The sequence below is a fragment of the Neophocaena asiaeorientalis genome, unplaced genomic scaffold (assembly GCF_003031525.2).
Source record: "Neophocaena asiaeorientalis asiaeorientalis breed wild unplaced genomic scaffold, Neophocaena_asiaeorientalis_V1.1 scaffold407, whole genome shotgun sequence".
In the NCBI taxonomy this organism is placed as follows: domain Eukaryota; kingdom Metazoa; phylum Chordata; class Mammalia; order Artiodactyla; family Phocoenidae; genus Neophocaena; species Neophocaena asiaeorientalis.
Window position 1 is genome coordinate 995,554 of NW_020174060.1, and position 7,233 is coordinate 1,002,786.

At 52.7% G+C, this 7,233-nt stretch overlaps 1 protein-coding gene across 1 annotated transcript in view; it reads right to left on the reverse strand.

The window, feature by feature from the left end:
* CRYGN (crystallin gamma N) overlaps positions 1 to 5,576 on the reverse strand; it is a 23,226-nt gene extending 17,650 nt beyond the window's left edge. Inside the window, exon 1 of the mRNA XM_024754543.1 lies at positions 4,976 to 5,576. The gene's annotated coding sequence lies outside the window, so the exon portion shown is untranslated. The remainder of the gene's footprint in view (positions 1 to 4,975) is intronic.
* Between the last annotated feature and the right edge of the window lie 1,657 nt (positions 5,577 to 7,233).

Consider the following 7,233-nt stretch of genomic DNA (forward strand, 5'->3'; position numbering starts at 1 on the left):
GATCGCCCTTCACCCCGAAAACCCGAAAAGGAATCTCGGAAGGTGAGAGAAGAAACCATGGACAAGCTTGCAGGGCCTCGGGTACCTACACCCCAGTACGGGCTGCAGAGGGTCAGGAATGCGGAGAAAAAGGGCGCAGAGTCCGTGCCTTCCTCGGACTCCAGGGGGCGACAGAGCAAACGCGGCCGGGGGCGGGGCGGGGGCTCAGGCTCCGCCCCAGTTGCTCTCAACTTAGAGAGACCCACCTCGCCCCGCCCTCACCCCTGGACGCACCGGCAGCCCTTAAAATAGATGTGTTATTTGGGGTTAAGTCACTTGGACAACTGGCTGCAGGTGTCACCTATTTAAGAAAAATCACTGGGAAAAACAACCTCGAGATTGAAATAAAATTTTTGCCTAAAACAATTTTCATTTTGTAGTGGAACACCAGCATCCAGCTCGAGAAACAGGCATAAGTGGAAACAACCGATTGGGTTCAACTGCTTCTTCGTTTTGCAGATGGAAAAAGGTGAATCCAGAAATGTGGATTGTCCCCCCAGGTGGCAGAGCAAGGGCGAGAACGTGGGTCCTCCACCCTCCCCAGCAGTCAGCCCGAGGTCACTTCTTTATTCCAGGGGCTGCATCTTCCTGAGGGGGTTATATAACCCAGGCAGCTTCCAGCAGCATCGGCATCACGTTGCACTCGTCAGAAATTCAAAATCTAGGTCTCGCCCGGAACCCACTCAGTGTGACTCTGCACGAAGCCCCCCACCCCCACCTGAGGCTGCAGTGCGGCTCACACGCTCACGTATGTGCTGTACGGTCAGGCCTCTCATGATGGCAGCTCTCTTGCTCTCTGTACATCCCCTTCCGGACTAGGGCCTGCTTCACCTACACCCTACGCATAAGACTGAGCTTCCTACGTACGTGCCCCAGGCCCCAGCTGGTGACTGTTCTTATCAAAGGGGCGGTGAGGGGTGTGCCCTTCTGCTGGTTTCCCTGATAACTAATGAGCCAACCTGACGTCCGGTCATCTCCCCTTCCCCACCTTCCCCACCGGAAGCAAAGGCTAACGCCACGTCCTGCTGTCAGCCTCACACGGTGGGGTGTCGCTCCGGGACCTTGCTGCAGACGTGTAAGCTCCCCCATCCATCAGACCACTGATGTCTGTGTTGCTGACTCTGGGCTCTTTCCTCGGTCTTGTAGGCCTGCGGGGTGCGGCCCAACAGTGCACACGTGTGTCCACACTCACGTGTACGTGAAACATCTGGGGGCCGTGGTCCACTCTTAGAAGGCTCGTGTTCTAGGTTCTCACACGAATGCGAGGTGACCCTTGGCATGCGTCACAGACTGAATGTTTGCGTCCCCCAAATTCAGAGGTTGAAATCCTAAGCCCCAGTGTGGTGGTGTGAGGCGCTGGGGTCTTCGGGAGGTGCGCAGTCATAAGGGTGGAGCCTCACGAATGGGCCTGTGCCTAATGAAGACCCCGAGAGCTCCCTCATCCCTCCTACCACATGAGGACCATGCCTGTAAGCCAGGGGGCAGGCCTCTCCGAGACCCAGTCTGCCGGCGCCTCGATCTTGGACTTTGCAGCCTCCAACGATGAGAGAGAAACCTCCGTTGTCATGGGCCACCCCAGTCTGTGGTGTTCAGTGAGCATGGCCCGAGTGGACCAAGGACAGCAGGTCACAGCTTCTCAGAGCATCAGCTCCCTCCTCTGTAAACCTGAGCGTTCCGGCCGTGTGAACTGCGCTTGATCATGTTTACAGTGACCAGCTCGTTCTGGTTTGCCAGGGACTGTCCTGGTTTTCAAAGTGAAAGTCTGACCTTGTGGGACCCCCGAGGGCAGCCACAACAAGTACCACAAATGGGGTGGCTTAGAACAACAGAAATGTATTGTCTCCCAGATACGAGGCCAGAAGTCTGAAATCCAGATGTTGGCAGGCTTGGTTCCTCTCTGGAGGCTCAGAGGGGAATCAGTTCCATGTTTCCCCGGCTTCTGGTGGTGGCTGGCAATCCCTGGCATCCCTTGGCACGTAGCTGCATCACTCCAGTCTCTGCCTCACTCCAGTCTCTGCCTCTGTCCTCATATGGCGTTCTTCCTTCTGTGTATCTGTCTCTCCGAGTCCAGATTTCCGCTTTTTATAAGGACACTAGTCATTGGCTCAGGACCCACGCTAATCTAGTATGACCTCATCCTAACTACGTCTGCAAAGACCCTATTTCCAGATGAGGTCACATTCACAGGTGCTGGGGATCAGCTACAACATAGATTTTTGAGAGGACAGAATTCGATGCCCCTCAAGTCCCAGGCAAACCGGGGCGGTTGGTCACTCAGCATATGCTCTGACGTCCTGCAGTCATAGAACTGCTACCTGTGGTCCCCCCTCATTCTTAGGTATCATTGCCTAAGCGGTTCTCAAAATGTGGTCCCTGAACCACTAGTAATAGCAGCCCTGGAACTTGCCAGAAATCCAGATGTCTTCGCGGAATCAGAAACTCTGGGCATGAGCCCCCCACCCCACCCCTTGTGCCTTCCCAAGCCTTCCAGGTGGCTCTGGAATGTGTCAGAGTTTGAGAACCAGTGGCCAGCAGATGAGCCGCCCCCGCAGGCATCACAGGGGAGTCGGTGGCCGACTTGGAGCTGTTTCCATCATTTTACAACGTCACGCAACGCTCCAGTTACAGGCACAGAAAAGGTCGTGCCTCTGAATGATTTCTGCTCTGGGATAATACAAATCCACACGTCAGGGCCGAGGAATGTAACCTTTCCAGCTGCACCAGCTGTCAACACCAGGCTGGCACTCTGCTTCAGCCTTTTAGGGTAAAGTTCAGGGCATGTCAACCTCACAGCGATGCCCATAGAAAAGCCAGAGATTACCGTATGGTTTTACTTGGATTCTTCGTTGATCTGGTAATGATGGGAGAAGGAGGAGGGACTAAAATGATAAAACACTAGGAAGCCAGCGACTCTTGCAGAGGGCGGCTCTCCCTGTGGGAGCGGCAGCCGGAAAGGGGCTGCTTTGTTTTTGGAAGAAATAAATCAAAGCTCTGCCTGGGCCTTTCTTGGGCAGCAGTAAGAACTGGGTGAAAGGTCTTGATTGCCGAGGCCATAATATTTCCAGAATCCTATGCTATTTCTTGAGAAAATTCATAACTTAAAAAGATGAGCTGGGAATTCCCTGGCGGTCCAGTGGTTAGGACTCTGTGCTTTCGCTGCCAAGGGTGTGGGTTCGATCCCTGGTTGGTGAACTAAGATCCTGCAAGCTGCATGGCGCAGCCAAAAAAAAAAAAAGAAGAAGAAACAAAAAATGAGCAAAGGCCATTTCCCAGGTTGTAATAGAACGTGGGAGCTGGAGGGGCCTTTGAGCGTGATGACGTCATCAGAGGAAGGACCGAGGTCCCCACTCGGAATCTGAAGGAACAAGCTGTCTGTCCCCCAACCGGGGCTCATCCACTGCATGGCCACAGGGTTCAACGGGGCGTGTGCGCGACTGAGCCCTGCGGGTCCAGAGGGACCTTCAGGGCATGTGACCGTGAACTGTGGCAGAGCCGCACGTCTTTTTTTTATTATCATGTGTTCTTGATACCTCGGGCCAGACTGGAAGGAAACTTTTTTTTTTTGGTGTGATAAACTTGCTTGTGGAAGTAATCTGTGATTCTCCATCTTGCCTTTTTGGACGTGCAGCCCCGTGATGATACGGCAGCACTGCCGGAATTCGGAGTCACCGACTATGGCGGGGGACGCACAGGTGGGAACCTCGGGAGCTTCAGAAAGCAGTGGAGGCCCTGCCGTCAGGTGGAAAACTCAGGCCGGGGGTCTGGGTCAGCTCGTCATCCGCAGGGCCATGGTCTGCACTTGTATTTGGGCTTTGTGAACAGCGAAGGTTTTCATACTTGGGTCCGTTACAACAATCCCTGACAAAGGGAGGTTTCCTAGGTGCAGGAATCAAGACCAGAGACTATAAAGAAGTTACCCAAAGATATGCACTAGCTGCAGAGATGGGACCCATCTCTGGATGGGCTACGTTCTGAGTCTTAGTCCGAGGCTGCATTTATTTGGGGTTCCCTGTGGGTATTGGGGTTGTGTTCACACGTGCAGTAGTGCGAACAATGAACTAAGAGTTGGGGGGGGTCTCTCTGGGATCAGGCCCCTCCTCTGAAAACAGATGCTAAGTTAGCTCTCAGCATCTTTGCAGTCCTAACTCCATAGCTGACTTCCCCAGGTCATTCTAGGAAGCTATCAAAGGTACAGAAAGGTAATAAGAATGGGTAACACAAAAATGTTACTCAATGTCAAGTTTTTTGGCTTAATGTAAAACTGTCTGCTCTTGGGGAGGTGAAGGAGTGGGGTGGTTCTGGAATTTTCTGAGAACGCTTCTGAAGGCGCCCTGGTTTCCTGCTGGCACAGCCTTCACGGCAGCCTCTGTTCACCTGCACAACAGTCTCGGTCAACTGGAGTCACCAGGGCAGCCAGAAGCCTTCTGCAAGCAAGCCTTTCACATGTGGCTGCAGCCCGCAGGAGCTGGAGATGTTTTTCTCTGGAGTCTAGACTTCTCCACGAATTGTTAAAACTTGTTTCCATTTAGCCGATCATCTAAAAGGCAGCGGGCATGGGGCTTCCCTGGTGGCACAGTGGCTAAGAATCAGCCTGCCAATGAAGGGGACACAGGTTCAAGCCCTGGCCCAGGAAGATCCCACATGCCGCGGAGCAGCTAAGCCCGTGCGCCACAACTACTGAGCCTGCGCTCTAGAGCCCGCGAGCCACAACCACTGAGTACACGTGCCCCAACGACTTAAGTCCACAACCTAGAGCCCGTGCTCCGCAACGAGAAGCCACAGCGATGAGAAGCCCGCGCACTGTGACAAAGATCAGCCCCCGCTCGCCACAACTAGAGAAAGCCCGCGCGCAGCAACAGAGACCCAACGCAGCCAAAAATAAATAAATCAATCAAAAAATAAAAGGCAGCGGCGTATTCTGCGTCCTCTGACTTACTGTTAACGAAGACTGCTACCATCTGAGTCCGAGGCGTCCGAGGCTGGCTGCACCAACAATGGTAGGGGCGCCCGGTAGCTGCACTCCTTCCTTTTTGGGAGCCGGAAAGGGGTGGACCCAAGATTAAAGGTCATCCCGGTGCACTGTGTGAATGGTGAGGATTTCCCCTACCCTGCAGCAGACACAGGCCAAGTTCCACGGAAGCCGTCTAGGAAGCAGCCCATGGGAGGGCTCAGCTACTCATCCGTTCAACAGACAAACAGCTACAGCGGAGACCCTGGAGCGTTGCCATTGGGGAGAGCGCAGGAAGACCCTTCAAGAACTCGGTGAGAACACTGGCGAAAAAACTGTCCAAATATATCACTTTTTCATAGGTCTGGAGATTAAAGGCTTGCACCAGTCCAAGGGTGTTTAAGGAAACCGGCTGATTCTCAGCACAGCGAGATCTGTGGCACGGTCACTTGCCCTGTTGCCAGACCCCTCCTTAGCAGCTGCATGCAGGGTCAAGATGGGGCTGGTGCTTTCTCAGCCCCCTGATCAGAAATCTGTCATCATCTGCAGTGTCCGGTCGTTCCCTGGAAAACCCCATCTGCAAGGCTTATCTTTGACCTGACTGCCTTTTCCCTGGGGGTGTTGGTCAAAAACAATCAGTGGCCGTTTATTCGACATTAAGGCAAGGACAAACTAACAAAAAACCTCTTCTTTTTTTTAACAAGAAAGGCTGGAGAATGAGATGCCCTGGAGACCCTGAGCAGGCACAGTTATTACTAAAGGATTTTAAGCAAAGGGGTAACACAGAACAATTTATGTTTTAAACAAGTTGACTTGGGGAATTCCCTGGTGGTCCAGGGGTTAAGACTTGGGCTTTCACTGCCGTGGACCCAGGTTTGACCCCTGGTCGGGGAACTAAGATCCCACAGGTGATGCGGTGTGGCAAAAAAAAAAAAAAAAAAAGTTGGGCTGCAGGAAATGATTTGGAGGGTGTGGTGTTAGAGACTAGCATGCAGTGAAGATGGAGAAAAGTGGGCAAAATATAAGATTTTTGAAGGCAGGGCCTTTAGGATTTGTTAATGGATTGGCTGGGAGGGGACACAAGGGAAGAGGTAGAGGATGGCTCCCCAACTCCTAGCTTTAGTATCTAGTGGATAATGGTGCCATATCCTGAAGCAGGGTCCAGGGGAGACCACGTTTTTAGGGAAAATCAAGAATTTGGGCATGATAAACTTCAGATGCCTATGAGACATCTAAGAGAAGACAAGCCTGGAGCCCAGAGGTCAGGGTGCGAGAAAGGAATTTTGGTCTTCAGGAAACACGGCAGTGAGAGCTATGTGACAGGATGAAATCAAGGAAGGGGAGAAGGAAAAATGGCCCATCGAGAGGTTAACGGAGGAGGCAACAGCCGAGGAGGCCAAGGCAGCAACAGTGAGCTGGGAGGAAGACCAGAAGGCGGAAACAGAGACCTTCAGAGAGAAGTCACCAACTGCGTGCAATGCTGGAGGGTCAGGACAGAGGCCAGGAAGTACCTACTGGACGTGGTGACAAGGAGGTGATGAGCAATTCAGGCGAGAGCACCGTCAGTGACATGGCGGGGAGACACGGCGCTCTAGAGAGGGCGGGGGGTGAACAATTTCGTTTTAGCAAAATTCCATCACATTAATCTGAATTTGTCCTGTGATTTTACACTTTGTATTATGAGCTGCAAGACAGCCTTGGATATGCACCGAGTTTTGTATTCACACCTACTGTGCTTCAATGAATCTAAGGCTGCGTTGTATGTCCCACTAAGAAAGATGCTAAAATGGCGGAGGCGACAAGACATCTCCTGGCCCCAGTGACGATGGCAGTGTTTCATGAGGTGGAGATCAAAGACTTCCAATATGACGAGGTCTCGGAGATGTACTTCTACCCCTGCCCGTGTGGGGATAACTTCTGCATCACCAAGGAACATACGGAGAATGGGGAAGATGTGGCAACGCGCCCCGGCTGCTCTCTCATTATAAAAGCGATCTATGACAAAGATCGGTTTACATGTGGCGGGACAGTCCCAGCCCCTGCCCCCAACGAAGAACTAGTTAAATGCCGAAGACTCAGGACTCCAGAGCCTAAACTTTGGGGAAGGAGCCAAGCTGGGAAAATCAAACGCGACGTCACCGGCTTCTTCACAGGGACAATCCTTACGTCACCAGCTTCTTCACGGGGACAATCCTTACGTCACCGGCTTCTTCACGGGGACAATCCTTACGTCACCGGCTTCTTCA